Here is a 15,958-nt window from a genome sequence, read left to right on the forward strand (position 1 = left end):
TTGCTTTCACGGAGCTATAATGGCCGCCACTTCCTTCAATCTGCAGTGCTTCGCTCTACTGCTTGTATGTTTTCCTCTAAACTAAATTATTAATAAAAGCTGCTAGATACCAGAAATCAGACCTTATTCCAAACTAGTTGTAACACAGAAATGAGAACGTTTATAACATAACACATTTTATATTTTCATCGTTATGAACAAAACTTAAAATGCAACCGACTGAACCACTTACACCAACGCCAGAACTAGAGCCCTTATCTTACACACGTTTCATTAAAATAAAGGATAAAGCTCTCCTTTTATTATTATTGACTCTTTAGTTTGCACTCCTTTTCATAAATGTGTAAGTAAGACAAATTATTGGAAGATGCCCTGCTGGTTAATTTACTAGGCCACGTTTATAAAAAAAAGAAAAATGATTTTTTGGTTTTCATTTTACTTGATTTTGAAATATTCAAGAACACGGAAGAGAATTTATATTTGAATGCAGAAAAATGTCCCTTTATTTTTTCAGGTCGCTAGGCCACAAGATGAAACGATATAAGGGCGTATTTCTGCTTTTGCTCGTGGCATGCAGACATGTCAATACCTCTGAGGTAGGCTTGTATTCGGTGTTATTTTCTTTTTCTATCCACACGATGAGATACGTTAAAGTACTGTGGATTGCAGTTTAAATCATTAGGGACAATTTCGTCTTTATTAACCTACTCTCCAGTATTATTGAAATATGAATTTTATTTTAAAGCTTCTCTATGGACTGCACCATATAATTTGGATTCAACCTATGTGAAAATTTGTGCAAAATAATCAATGGTATTCGCAATATTAAAACTAATACATATACCTTGAATATAGTACGATGTTTCTATAGTGCAAATTTAAACTCGGCATTTTTTTTAAAGCTTTGACGCTGACATTGTTCTCTCCGAACATGTCAATGCAGTATTTAAGAAATTAAGTACACATTTCGGTGCATTTACAGATAGACAAATGCATTGAGAGGAGAAATAAACGCCGGTATGAAAAAAATAAAGGCTTTCCGTTGCCTATCCTACACCGGGGAAAAGGATGAGGGGATTGAAGTGGGAAGACAAAAAAAAATACAAGGGTTTAATGCTGCTGAACCAAATATTGAGCGAAAGCATTAGCTGCGGGTGACCGAGCGTTCCTCTTCTTCCCTTTTTCTTCTTCCTCAGCCCACATATAAAGCGCCGCTTTAACCAAGCCTTATGAACTTGCCTTAGTGGCCTATAAGGGTAACGTGAATGCCAGGATCCTAGAGGGCTGATTCTCACATAACCGTCCCATATGAAACGAGAGACCCAAGTTGGCAGCTCCTGCCAGCCCACGTGGGCTGTGACGTCACAGTGTCACGTGGGTAAAACGTTGCTACCGCCACGCTAAGCTGAAGGCTCGAATCCTAGTATTGCTGTCGGAATAAATGGCCAAGGAGCCCATTCACAATTTCTCACTCAAGCTTGTGGATGTCAAGCAAAACAACAGTGTCTTGTAGGCTTTGAAGGTAGTCGACTGTTGCGACCACAGAACAACGACTTTATCCACCGTTAAATGCCTACTGTCACGGTCAGGGCTGCCAGCCATTCTAATCCGGAAAACATTTCATGCGAAACCAACATCTAGCCACAAACACAGCAGCAACGTTGCTTCTCAATGCGCTATGTTATGGTGAAGAATAAAGGAGTAGTCCAAGTAGCAACGCCGTGAGTAGGCGGTTGAAAAACTCCCCCGTATGTTACACGCTGAACGGGCGTGTTCAAGCGCCAACGCCTGAAGCACACATGCTGCATCAACCTTCGATATAAAGATTCCGTCGTTGTGGGCAGAACAGTCTCCTTCGTGCTACAGGTGATTTACATTTATACCGCAATGTCCAACAGCCTCTGAAAAAGAATCCCGTGGCCTTTAGATATGGGGCCTTGGTAAAGCAGTGGATCTGAGCTATTTGCTATGTGACCCGCGGCATAGTGCGGCTATGGCTAAAGGGTGTTGGTCTCAGCACTCCACGCTGTGGAATTCCGCGCGAACGTTATGTAAAAAGCTGGTCCGCCTTCACTCTGGAGGAAAAGGCTCCTCGATGCTGTACAGCTAGGTGTGCATCCAGCTTAACATGTGGTCTCCGAAGCTACCAGGGCGTTCAAAATGGCCCGATGGGTTACGATATCGGTGGCGCCCTTGATGTCGGTGGCGCCGTAAAAAGAATACGACTGTTCGTCTCCAAACGTTTTGGTCCTGGACAGACGGTAAGCGGTAAACAAAATTGCCAATAGAGGAGTAGCCACGCTGAAACACGGAAAATATTTTTTGAATAAACTTGTTATTGCTCCAGGTATCATTTCACGCGTTTTGATAAAATTATTTTCTTCACTTTGCCTACGCAGCTGCTTAGTGCCACTGAACGGTGAGGCGCAAATAATTCTCACTGTTTCAAAACTATGTCGATATGAACAAAAAATCCATGCCAATAATTTTAACGAAACTTTTTCCTGCTATGTTCATGACGAAGGGTTCCTCTAGAGATGTCATGTGTTGTTTTTACCCGACATCGCCGCCTTGGCATATGCAGTAATTGGCAGCAAGTAGCTCAATGTAGTTGGCGATCGAAGGACGGGGTCTGTGGGCCGCGGAAAGACGCGAGCTGTGGAATGCCTCTCTCCGCTCGCCGCCAGGAGGATCGTTTCGAATTTCTAGAAAACGAGTATGCGAGCCATGGTCTCACCCAACGAGTGACAGATCCAGTCTCCTTAAAAGCACCAGCTTTTTCGGGATAAAGAAAAAAAATTCTGAAAAAAAAAACATCGGGCGCCACTGCACTGCAAACATACGGTTGAGTCTCCCGATAATGCAACATCAAAAATAAAACAGTATGACGGTCGCGGCACGCGGCACGACAAAACACACTGCGGCGCGAATAGCTCGAGCGATACGGCCAAGGTATTAACAACGCGTAGAAACACTGCTTTTCGCGTAGCAGCAACGCACGCAAATACGCCTAAGGCTAGGTGTCCGTCCCGTGTTCCGTGCACAACCCGCTGGCCCGTCACGTAAGCTGCCGCCACTGCTCCTCGCCGGGCTCCTGCCGGGGAAGAGCCTCGAACCTTGCTTCAGACTTCATCTACCTTCGTTTTCCGCGCCGATAACATGCCGCCTTCACGATTGGCAGCTGGCTCATGCATACCCGCGCTGCATATATATGCATATAAGCATATATCCAGTTATGGCCATTACTGACGGCACGAAATGAAACCAAAAACACGTAACGCAAGAAATTGGCTGCAGTATATCTGCGACTAATTGATATGATAATTGGTTCACAAGAAGGGAAAAGAGCAGTATCTGTCACACTTGTTTCTGTGGACACCTGAGCCGCGCCGTGAGGGAAGGGAGGAAGGTGGGAGTGAAAGTGGATAGAGCGAAAGAGGAGCCGTAGTGGAGGGCTACGGTGTAATTTTGACGACCTGAGGATCTTTAAATGAGCTAAAATCGCACCGCACACGGACGTTCTTCGTTTATCTCTGGTTAAACCTGCAGAATTGTGAAAGCAACATCAGCATAGCTACGCTTATGTTTTGTTATGGCTAGGCCAAATTGTTTCGTATGTTTGAAGCTTATGCTTTTATTGAAGAGGCTAGACATGGTGATTATAGAATCGGTTTATTCATATTTCATTTTGGTTTACTTTACATCAAACCTCCATCCCTTGGAGTTCAAGCCCAGCTCTTTGCCAACTGCGCCACGTCCAGGATTGTGAAACACTCTTCATTATACAGCTTGTCTACAGTAAGAATGATAGCAGGATTCCGCTATTGACAAATATTTTACCTTTCCTTCCCTGTAAACGAATTATAGAACGGCGATGAATATTGATGCCTTCAGTGAAATACTAGTTGTGTTTGCCAAGGGGCGCGTGATGCACCGTCACAAGTCTTGACGTCACGAGGCTATTCAAGGATATGCGAAGCTGACCCCGCCGAGCATCCGATCCAGGTGTCCGTGCGGACTCTTTCCTTTGCCGCTTCCTCAAACGCCGCACCCCACAGCAAACAGACGCAGACCAAGATGTCTAGGAGGCGTTATGCAGCAGGTACCAGCGGTGTTTGAAATTGATTTACAGAATGTAAAAAACCCAATATCTCTCACATTTCTACACGGACACATGTACCATGCCATAAAGGAAGGCATAAAGGTGGGAGTGAAAGTAGAGAGGGAGATAGAGGTGTCGTAATGGAGGGTTACGATCCACCGCGCCTTCTGCCAAGCAACCACTTCGGGATCTGAGATTTAAACTTTGCGGCTCTCGTATGCCGTTCAGCACCCTCTTTACTTTTCTCCTCCATGGCTGACTGCTTAAAAGCTGCTGCGGGCCTCCAGCCATATATATGCACTACAAGCGACGCAAATGATGATGCGCAATCGCTACTGTGCATCAGAGAGGGAGAGAGGGAGATAGAGGGCGACTACCGGCGAGGCGATGGAGAGCGCCCGGCGGCGGCCCTGGTGCGCTAGCTGTGCGTCGCGTGACGTCACCCGCTCTTCGCGCATGCGCAGCTTGGCCTTTTCAGAGCTCCGCGAAACGGTTCAGCGATTAGCGTAGTCTTACTTTCGCAACAAAATTCAAGGTCACAGGAAAAAGACGATCAGCGAACAGTGCTATGTTTGGCTTATCTTTTCCTTTCCTTCGCAGTTTTTCTTCGCAGTCTTGTATGCACCAAAAATCCAAGGCTAATGCCTTCTGTTATACAAGTCATTTTGGATCCAGCTGCTATCTAGAATAGTTGAAAGTGACTAATAAATAATAGTTAACCCTCTCACTAATGACTGGGATTCATAACTCTATAAAGCCAGGCAGCACAGATTACACTTTTAACGAAAGAATAATTTTTTGACCTTAAAAATTCTTTTATAAAAGCAGCAGGGCTTTCCTAAAGAGCATCTGGTATGTTTTTGTTTTACCGAAATGTAATTCGCAGCCATTGTCTGCTTAGAATAGTGCTTCATATTTACGTCCAAACTACCTTTCACCTATAGCTTACTTACGGAGCTGGGAAAAATACAGTTGGTTCAGAAGGGTCGGGAATTTTTACTGCATTAAATTTTATACGCCACTGCTGTAAAATGAGGTATATGATGATATTTATACTCTCTTCAAGCACACTCATTTCGTTTTGATAATGTACATCACGCATGAAATATTTTTCTGATGACATGCTTAATAAAACACAAACAAGAAAAAACAATGTAAGTATAAATCACAATAGTACCAAATCACTCATGATATCAAGTATCACCTTTTCCTACTTGTAGAAACCTAGTTTACCTAGCTGTATGGGACACCTTGTGATGCTGTAGAAGAAATTAGTTACCAGTGAGTTCTTACGGTGGTTGTTGCGAATCTCACGTATATGTCTTATTTTCCTAACATGAGGTCAAGAAAACAACAAAGTAATATGTTACGCAGCCAATTTCAGTTTGTTTGGCGTGGCTTATTAACCCTATCAGAGACTGCTAATATGTTCGTTGTCGGCTTGGTGTACTTCTGATAATGGCTCAGGAGAAAGGTTTGAGATTTTTAACGCCTAGAACTTGTTGCATGCTAGTTGTGCCGAGAGCGATGAGATCGGATATGAGTTACCATTAATGATGGTAGAAACTTTGCTGAAGAAGCTCCACTTTGAAAGCCACGCTTTCAAATCTGGCTGAGTATGCGTTAAAGAACCTAGCACGCAGTTGATGTTCTGGTGTAGCAATCACACGTAACAGGGTATTTCTTTTTTTTTTCTTTCTGAAACAGTAGGAAGTAAAGGTAAAGCAAAGAAAATGCTAATTAGGAAAGTTGAACTACCCTAGACCGAGCCGAAATGCAAAGTATGATTACCAGAATGCACTAGCTGAAACGCACGTGTTGTAATCAGATTCACCACAAAAGCTATTAAGTCGAGGTTAGACTATTCGCTGGAGCGGTAATAAAAATGAACTGCAGCAGCAACACCAGCAACGGAATTACTAAGAGCGAGTTGGCGGGCTAGTTGGTTTTGCATAATTAAGGAACAGCGCATAGGACGGGACACGGAGACACAACAAAGCACAAACAAAAGGCGCTGACTATCAGAGTTGCTAGTCAGCGCCTTGTGTTTATGCTTTCTTGTGTCTCCGTGTCCCGTCCTATCCGCTGCTCCTTAATTAACGGAATTACGCTCCAGACGCTGAATTCTAAGCTCGTCCTGAGAGGCGCTTGAGGATATTTTGTTCATAATTCACACAACCCCGGAGGAAATTGTTATTATTGCTACTCCGCCGTCTGCCGAGTAACAGTGAGCTACGCGGAAAATGAATCTTCGGTTTCAAAAGTGCACACTACTAGTTGCTACGTGCTAGAACGCAAGGAAACATGAGCTTAGCAGTGCGTGCTGAGTCATCAATATTTTGTAAACGACGGCGCAAAGATTGGTACGAAAAGAGGCAAATAGGTCAAGATAATACCATTCTGTGGTGACGCAGGTCAGAAGTCGCGGTAACAGGGAACCGTTTTTTTTATTACTCTGGTCATAATCTGGCCATCTATGGACCCCGGCCCTCAGTCACCAGCGGCTGCGGAACACCTGACCACGGAGGCGGTCAGACCTGCGACGCAGCAGGGGGTGCTAAGAATTCCTGGCTCCGCTGGACAGGCCGCCATTGGAAACTGACCCTGGCAACGTTTAACGTTAGAACCCTAATTAGTGAAGCTAGTTTAGCAGCGCTGTTAGAGGGACTAGAGGGTATGAAATGGGATGTCATAGGGCTGAGTGAGGTTAGGAGGCCGAATGAGGCATATACTGTACTGAAGGATGGGCATGTACTGTGTTATCGAGGCTTACCAGAGACGCAACAACTAGGAGTAGGTTTTCTTATCAATACGAATATAGCGGGTAATATAGATGAATGCTATAGTATTAATGAGAGGGGGGCAGTTATCGTAATTAGGCCTAATAAGTTGTATAAACTGAAGGTCATACAGACCTACGCACCTGCATGCAGTTATGATTACCAGGCAGTTGAAAGTTTCTACGAAGGTGTAAAATCGGCAATGCAAGAAATAAAGACGTAATATACTGTACTAATGGGCGACTTCCATGCCAAGGTGGGAAAAAGCAGGCAGGACACCAGGCAGTATGTGACTATGGCATTGGTTCTAGGAATACCAGGGGGAGTCACTAGTTGAGCTTGCAGAGCGCAATAACTTAAGAATCATGAATACCTTCTTCAGCAAACGGAAGAACCGGAAATGGACATGGAAAAGTCCTGGAAAAAAAAAATGAAATTGACTTCATAATGTGTTCAACCCCCGCCATTATACAAGATGTAGAGGTAATCGGGTGTCACGAAATCTGCGCCCATTTTCATCAAGCCGGTACGGCGCGAGGCCCGCACGGCGTCGCGTGGAAGGCATGGAGAGAAAAGCCCGCTTCCCGCGCGGGAGAGCGCGTAGCTTTGTACGCGTTGCCGTCACCCTCTTTCCCATTGCCCGGGGAGGACGGTGGTTCATCGGACTGGAATCAGCCAGAAATTTCCAGCATGTTCTATGGGACCTGGCCAATGGCGACGCGCGGCTCGACGGGAGGAAGAGAGACCGCTATAACCAGCGAAGCTAAGTGCGTGGGCGCGCTAGCTTTGACGCGTGCTAACAAACAGACGCGGCGCGCCCTATTTAAAGAGACCGCGCCGTTTGATGAGTCAGTCAGCCAGTCAGTCAGTTCGCCAGTGTTTTGCGACGTGTTCGCCTGTGCTTCGGCTGGACTCCCGGGGATCACCCGCTGCTGGCAAGCCCACGGACTTTCAAGGAAGCGGCGCTCGTCTCGTATGGCGGCCACATCGTGACCCTTGAGGCGTCGGACTGTAACAGTGCCCGGTGAACAATTTGGTGTTTGTTTATGTAACTCTCTCGTGTTTGATCTGTTGTAAAGCCTGTGTTATTGAATCATTCTGTAGTTGCATGCTTAGCGTTTGTATTCTGTGAACCTCTCGTCTGTTGTTTTTCAAGTGATCTTGTGTATTCATTTGTATCGACTCTTGCTCTACATAAATTGTGTTTTGTTTGTTACTTCTGACTCCGATCCTTTCTCTGGTTTGAACCGGCGACCGCTGGGCACCAAACGACCACCCCCTTCTGTCACTACAAGGTAGTTGAATTCCGGCTGAGTTTGCCACGCAGGTCGAGGGCATCTCCTTTGCGACCGGAACAGCTACCCCCCCCTCACTCTAAGGGTGTCTGGGAGTGTGCGCACCGTTAAGGGCGCATCGTTAATAATAATCCCCCCCCCCCTAATTATTAACGGGTGACAATTATTCTGGCGTCCGCGACAGGACGTTTGGTGCACTCAAGCTCAGAGGACGGAGAACGAGTTGGAAGAGTTTACGAAGAGGTCGTAAACAGTGTAGCAGCAGAGCGATAGCGATCGGTACCGCGCTGAAGCGGTTGTGTAAGGTCCATTGACAGTGCTATGTATTAGCATTAAGCAGTTCAGATTGGAGATCAATCTCAATGAGATTATTGCGTTGGGCCTAGAGAAAGGTCTAAAAGGAGCTGAACTGCGGGAATGGGTGGACCGAAAAGAGAGGTTCGAGAGAAGGCTGAAAAAGAAAGAGAGAGGCAAAGGGAAGAACGCGAGAGGGAATGGCTCAGGAAGCGAGCAGAGGCAAAGAGACTAGAAGAAGAAAGAGAAAAAGAATGGCTCAGGAAGAGAGCCAAAAGAGAAAAAGAATGGCTGAGGAAGCAGGCAGAAAAAGAAAAGGAATTCTTAAAAGAGAGAGATATTCTTCTAAAGAAGCTGGCTGAGGTTCGCAGTTTGAAGGGTATTACCGAGTCACCGGAGGTTACCTTTCTTTATATTAGGAAATACAGTGAAACAACCGATTCTTTGACAGCCACCGGTACTGTAGAAACTGGCTCCAGCAGCCAGAATGAGGTTGTGGATCAGCGTGTTCCTGCAACAGAAACTTCAGATGACCTAACTGGAGTTCAGAATTCTCAGAAAAATGAGATTGTGCCCTCCGAGACGACAGGTTGCAGAGAAGCTGCAACGGCAGATGTCGAGTCAGAATGCTCATTCATGTACTCTACGCCTGAAGATGAAGAAGGGCAGGATTGTAGCTCCTTATTAAATGACACCATGGCTGAGTACATGAGTGACCGGGAGGAGGAGCTTTCAAATAGCAGTGAGCACGAAAGCTTGGATGAAGGCGACAGTGCAGATCCTAACCTTGAGGATTCAGAAATGGAAGAAAGCGAAGACTGCACTGCGATGAAAGATTTCAAAGAACATTTTGAGGAACAAGAAGTAAAAAAATGTGAAGAGAAAGAACTCCCAGTTGAAAATGAGTCCTGCTTTGAGAAAGTACGACTGAAGGTCGTAAAGAAAAGAAAGAAAATTAAAAGGATTAATGGAAAACTAAGTTCACAAAAAGACGTTCCTTTCAGACAACCATGTTCTGATTATGCGGGTAAAACTGGATCAAACGTTCCTCGGCCAAAGGTGCGAATAAAAGTGGAAACAAAAAGAACCGAATCCAAGCCTGCCAAGTCAGACAAAGTCGACAGGGAAATGTCCTATAGAAAAGGAAGGAAGAAGCGGCCGAACGCCTGGACGTGCAAGCGCATGCGGAGCCGCCCAGACCGAGAAAGGATGAGACGGCCTGCTCGAAGCGCTGCTAGGCAAAGTAGCGTTAGATCTTGCCTAACTTCCGATCGGGAAGCAGAACTCAGGAGTAGAGACCGGAGCGAGAACAACTCGCAGTGGAAAAGGCTCTATAGTAAACGGAAAAAGAGCCGAACTCGCGAGAGGAAGAAACGACAGCGTCTAGTAAAAAGGAGAATTCGCTTACCTGAAAGTTGGAGAGGAACTGATACGTTCCAAGAAGGTGCATCCCGAGTGTGGAAATATAGGCGAAAGCATGCCTTGGGTTTGTGCGCTTGCATTTGAATAGCTGTGCGTTTCTGTGTTGTTGATTCCTATGTATATCCGAGAACAGTGTGTATCTATGTTTGTGAATTTCATGGCATTGATGCGTAAATTTTGTAATGGGGTTATTACAGTTGTGAAATTTGTGCAATGTGTGTGATATGATCATTTGCCCCATATATTTCTGAGCGCATGCATGTGCGCGCGATGTTCGTGGTTGTTGTGAATATTGTGGGACAATATTCTTTAAGGGAGGGGCAGTGTCACGAAATCGGCGAACATTTTCATCAAGCCGGTACGGCGCGAGGCCCGCACGGCGTCGCGTGGAAGGCATGGAGAGAAAAGCCCCCTTCCCCGCGCGGGAGAGCGCGTAGCTTTGTACGCGTTGCCGTCACCCTCTTTCCCACTGCCCGGGGAGGACGGTGGTTCATCGGACTGGAATCAGCCAGAAATTTCCAGCATGTTCTATGGGACCTGGCCAATGGCGACGCGCGGCTCGACGGGAGGAAGAGAGAGCGCTATAACCAGCGAAGCTAAGTGTGTGTGCGCGCTAGCTTAGACGCGTGCTAACAAACAGACGCGGCGCGCCCTATTTAAAGAGACCGCGCCGTTTGATGAGTCAGTCAGCCAGTCAGTCAGTTCGTCAGTGTTTTGCGACGTGTTCGCCTGTGCTTCGGCTGGACTCCCGGGGATCACCCGCTGCTGGCAAGCCCACGGACTTTCAAGGGAGCGGCGCTCGTCTCGTATGGCGGCAACGTCGTGACTCTTGAGGCGTCGGACTGCAACAGTGCCCGGTGAACAATTTGGTGTTTGTTTATGTAACTCTCTCGTGTTTGATCTGTTGTAAAGCCTGTGTTATTCAATCATTCTGTAGTTGCATGCTTAGCGTTTGTATTCTGTGAACCTCTCGTCTGTTGTTTTTCAAGTGATCTTGTGTATTCATTTGCATCGACTCTTGCTCTACATAAATTGTGTTTTGTTTGTTTCTTCTGACTCCGATCCTTTCTCTGGTTTCAACCGGCGACCGCTGGGCACCAAACGACCACCCCCTTCTGTCACTACAAGGTAGTTGAATTCCGGCTGAGTTTGCCATGCAGGTCGAGGGCATGTCCTTTGCGACCGGAACAGCTACCCCCACTCACTCTAAGGGTGTCTGGGAGTGTGCGCACCGTTAAGGGCGCATCGTTAATAATAATCCCCCCCCCCCCCTAATTATTAACGGGTGACATCGGGAAAGCTCGATGCAGTGACCGAGGTCCCGTATTAGCCTAAATCTGAAGAAGGAACGCAACAAATTAGTAAGAAAGAAACTCATCAACGAATTAGCGGTTAGGGGGAGGGCAGAAGAGTTCAGGATCTCGCTACAGAATAGATATTCAGCTCTAAACGAGGATGGCGACATTACCCTAGAAGCAATGAACAATATTTTCAGAGATATCATTACTGAATGTGCGGTAAAATTAGGCGATAGGATAGCTAGAGATGATACCGGTAAGCTGTCTAAGGAGACGAAAGATTTGATTAAGAAACGCCAGAGTATGAAAGTTTCCAATCCAACAGACAGGATCGAATTGGCCGAGATAGCAAAGCTAATCAATAAGCGCCAGGTGGCCGATATAAGGAAGTATAACATGCAGAAAATTGAGCATGCTGTAAAGAACGGGGGAAGCCTTAAAGCGGTAAAGAAGAAATTGGCCATAGGCAAAAACCAGATGTATGCAATAAGGGACAAGGAGGGCAACGTCATCACGAGTATCGACAAGATAGTCAAAGTAGCCGAGGAGTTCTATGCAGATCTCTACTGTAGCCAAAGTAGTCAGGACCGTAAAGGGATTGGCGGTCGGGAAAAACAGTCGGACGTTCCACCAGTTACGAAGGACGAGGTTAAGAAAGCATTCAAAACAATGAAAAGGGGGAAATCAGCTGGAGAGGATCAGATAAATACAGATTTGCTGAAGGACGGGGGGGATATCGTGCTAGAAAAACTGGCCACCCTGGATACGCAGTGCCTGGTGTCATCGACGGTACCGGAACCATGGAAGAATGCAAACATTATCCTCATTCATAAGAAAGGGGACTCTAAGAACCTTAAAAATTACAGACCAATCAGCTTACTGTCTGTTACGTATAAGGTATTTACTAAGGTTCTCGCTAATAGAATCAAGACAAGCTTAGACTGAAATCAAGCAAATGATCAAGCAGGTTTTCGGAAACGGTATTCTACTATCGATCATATCCATACCATCAATCAGGTGAATAAAAAATGCTCGGAATATAATCAGCCTTTATACATAGCATTCATTGATTACGAAAAAGCATTTGACTCAGTTGAAACATCGGCGGTGATGCAGGCATTGCAAAATCGGGGGGTTGACGAGCCGTACGTGAAAGTGCTGGAAGATATATATAGTGGCTGCACAGCAACCATAGTTCTGCATAAAGAAAGTAACAGAATTCCCATGAAGAAAGGTGTTATGCAAGGAGACACGATCTCGCCAGTACTAATCACAGCTTGCTTAGAGGAAGTATTCAGAGACTTGGAATGGGAGCAGTTAGGGATAAGGGTAGATGGAGAATACCAGTAGTCTGCGATTTGCTAATGACATTGCCTTGCTAACCAACATTGCGGATGAACTGTAAATAATGATTGATGACCAAGACAGGAAAAGTAGAAAGGTAGGCTTGAAAATCAAAGATCAATATGCAGAAGACTAAGGTAATGCTCAACAGCCTCGGGAAGGAACAGCAGTTTACATTAGGTAGCGAAGTACTGGAAGTAGTAGGCGAATATGTCTACTTAGGACAGGTGGTAACAGCAGATCCGGACCATGAAAAGGAAATAACAATGAGAATAAGATTGGGATGTAGTGCATTTGGCAAGCACTCGCAGATTTTGACTAGCAGCTTACCGGTATCGCTCAAGAGGAAAGTATACAGTTCCATCTTACCTGTACTCACCTATGGGGCTGAAACGTGGAATCTAACCAAGAGAGTTCTACTTGAGTTGAGGACAACCCAGAGAGCTATGGAACGAAAAATGGTAGGGGTAATAGTAAGAGATAGGAAGCGTACAGAGTGGGTCAGAGAAATAACTCAAGTTACCGTCATTCTAGTGGAAATTAAGAAGAAATGGGCATGGGTAGGACTTGTATAGCGAAGCTCTAGAGGATAACCGATGGTCGCTTAGGGTAACAATCTGGATTGCAATGGAAGGAAAGCGTAGCAGGTTCGGCAGAAAGTTAGGTGGGTGGATGAGGTTAAGAAGTTCGCAGGAGTCAAGTGGATGCAGCTAGCACAGAATCGTATTAGGTGGAGACATACGGGAGAGGCCTTCGGCCTGCAGTGGGTACAGTCAGGCTGATGATGATGATGATTATCTGACATAAGCTTTTCCATACAGCTACATCATTTTGCGAAAGATCACCAGAGATACATATAAAACGTCTCTCAACCAAGGAGCTCGGACCTAAAGTGTCCTGTTTGCCTCCAGATAAAAAAAAGGTCTTAGATGACCTCATTCCTCTGATGTCAACTAAAAGACGTACTCGGAGCTTGCCGCTACCAACAACACGTCCATATGACGTGGGCTCGTTACGACACAAGCAATGCACAACCTGTTCCCGGCTAAGCCGCCTGCAAGCAGCTACCTGATAGAAGCATGCGCATTATTTTAAGCTCGCAAAATCTAAGCCACTTTTCCTACAGAACAGATTTTCAAATCTGTTGTAAAATATATCGGTTACACTGAAACATATGCCTATAATAAAAAACACCTGTTCTTGATTAGTACTTAGGATTGGGTTTAGCGGTTTAAAGTCCAAAAGAGACTCAGGCTATTAGAGTCACCGTAGTGAAGGGCTCCATAATTTTTTACCACTTGGAGATTTTTAAAGTGCGCTGACATGGCACAACACACAGGCGCCTAGCTTATTGCCTCGATCGAAAAGCACCCGCCGCGGCCTGCAGTCGATCCCCCTCTCTTTAGGAACATTAGTGGAGTGCCCTAACCACTGCACCACCATGGCAGGGCTCATAATTCGTAGTTTATACTGTGGAGCATTCCGCATTGTAAAGCTTCGGTATTACGTCAATAATAGGCAAGTCTCTTAAGATGGATGTTTCATGTGTGAATGCTGAGGTGGCAAATCATGGGACTGGAGTAGCGCTTAAAGTACCTTTTTATGGCTGGCTTGCGTCCGCTAACAACCTAGCGAATGGGTGGCGGCAAGAACAGAACGAGTGCTCGGCGTCCCTCGAACTATGAACGTCCGGTGCTTTTGAGAGCTGTAAATTTAAAATCTGCCGAAAACATCTAGTTAATCTGGCTAAAGTTGACGAGTTCAATCTGCAGCAACGCAGCAAGAGCCGCAATCACTCCAGGCACATCTCGGCGTATGTTGCACTTCAAGGAGAGTGATGAAGCCATCTCTCTGCTACACTGAGCGTGAAAAAACCAATATCCTAATATTATTCTGCGCGGTGCAAGCAAAATGTTCAAATTAATAACTCCCCGTTCGGCCGAGTGTTGTTGAAAGCAGCAAAAATAAAATGGATCTTGGCAAATACAAAAAAGGTGGATGATGATGATGACAACATTCATTCACATTGGCTTACATTAAGGGAAGGTTGGTCGGGTCCCTAGTGCAGGACACCGTTGGTAAAAGTTGCTGCCCGTGCTATTTCGACGAGGGTTCGTTGTTCCTCGGGGTCCGAGCTGGACAGGGCCGTCTCCCAGCCTTCCCACGTTGGCTGATTTGTTATAGAAATACTTGTATTTTGTTGACAAGCCCATACCATATGGTATGAGTTTGCCTTCAGGCCACAAAATCTGCACTGCGCCGAAAAGGATTCGGGCTCAATGACGTGAAGTGTTGCTGGAATGACATAGTTTGTAAACTTCGAAGGTGACCCTCTTCTGATTTAATAAGACCCTTAGCGGGCTTAGGGAATGTCTTCCTTTCAAGGGGCAAATGCTGTAATACCTCTGAATATCTCTGAGTAAACCACTCCAGAAAACAATTTATATTCAGGGATTTTGCTCTAGGAAAGAGCCGTAAAGCGTTTATTTGTTTAAAACGTCAAACGAAGGAATTTACTGCCGCAGAAATGTTCTTTCGGAATGGGGTACGCTTAACCATTAGCGGCTGACTGCTTTTGAAATTGAGTGATGTTTTTATTTTGTGTTCTGCAGGCGTCCGCTTGCTCAAGCGACGAGGTCAAGGCCAAATGCACTGGAAATGAATATCCGGAAAACATATGTCCAGATATTCGAAGAAAAAGGCCTTGTTCGCCGGGTGAAGAAGTGTGCGTGTGTCCAAGTGACAAGTGGAGGCAACTAGGGACTTATAACTGCGTGTATTTCAATCGCTGCTGTGGAGGTAGAATGTGCGGTGGCGGACATTGTCCGCTGGCATGCGGCTACCGCGGTTAGTTATTGCGTACTCTTTTTATAATAAAGCTTATTATTTCTAGTGAGCAATTTTTTGTTAGCATCGCGAAGTCTAATTTAAGCCAGTGAATGGGAGTGGTAACACGGATGTATACATACCAAGACGAGAATGCATCATGTGTTAGCTTGAAAACGAAATGTGGGTAATTTTAGACAACAGGTGGTGGTGCCACCTTTCATCCATCAAGAACCCCCAAAGCGAATGGCTTTGGTACCAGCTTCTTGCTTGTTGCTGTTCAAAACCCACGTAACATGAATAAATGCTTAGTTGGCTTTTGAAAAACCGCATTCAGTCCGTAGGTTCCAAACCGCTAATAATTTCGCTCTGTGCTCTTTTCTTGGATTAGCATATGCGCATTTACATTGATAATTTTTTTTAACCGAGATATAACGGCTAACGAAAAAAATGATTTTACCTGTTTCTTACCTAGCGATACTGCGCCACCTTTTGGCTTCACCGCACAGCAAGCTGCTAAAAAGATCAAGTGCCCTTCTGAGTTAAATTTATAGAATGGACGGGTTATATTTAAGCCTCCAAAAGTTCAATACTAAA

General features: G+C 45.4%; 1 long non-coding RNA gene across 1 annotated transcript; it reads left to right on the forward strand.

Moving 5' to 3' along the window:
- The first annotated feature begins 511 nt into the window (after positions 1-511).
- Positions 512-15,225, forward strand: LOC146174238 (uncharacterized). Its single transcript, XR_014702236.1, has 2 exons — positions 512-596; positions 15,148-15,225. It is a non-coding gene; the product is annotated as an uncharacterized LOC146174238 (long non-coding RNA).
- The last annotated feature ends 733 nt before the right edge of the window (positions 15,226-15,958 follow it).

The sequence above is a fragment of the Amblyomma maculatum genome, chromosome 11, assembly GCF_055883805.1.
Source record: "Amblyomma maculatum isolate TAMU_Amacu chromosome 11, ASM5588380v1, whole genome shotgun sequence".
Taxonomy (NCBI): domain Eukaryota; kingdom Metazoa; phylum Arthropoda; class Arachnida; order Ixodida; family Ixodidae; genus Amblyomma; species Amblyomma maculatum.